The sequence below is a fragment of the Dipodomys ordii genome, unplaced genomic scaffold (assembly GCF_000151885.1).
Source record: "Dipodomys ordii isolate 6190 unplaced genomic scaffold, Dord_2.0 Scaffold317, whole genome shotgun sequence".
NCBI classification, from domain to species: Eukaryota; Metazoa; Chordata; class Mammalia; order Rodentia; family Heteromyidae; genus Dipodomys; species Dipodomys ordii.
Window position 1 is genome coordinate 34,782 of NW_012267533.1, and position 313 is coordinate 35,094.

A 313-nucleotide genomic window follows, 5' to 3' on the forward strand; every position below is an offset into this window, starting at 1 on the left:
TGTAAGAGATTAGTGTAATTGTGAAATGTTCTATACATTATCAACTATATAAAGCTTTCTATATTGAATGTACATTATACAGATCGTTCCTATGTATACATAAAAAATTTTAAAAATAAAGGGATTGACTGCTTTGTTAATGAGAAAAAAAGAAATAATTAAAATTAAATCCGAATTAAATGAATTAGAATCCAAAAAAACCATAGAAAGAATCAACAAAAAAAAAGAGTTGGTTCTTTGGAAAAAATTAACAAAATTGACAGACACTTAGAAAATCATATCAGAAAAAGAAGAGAACACACCCAAATAAATA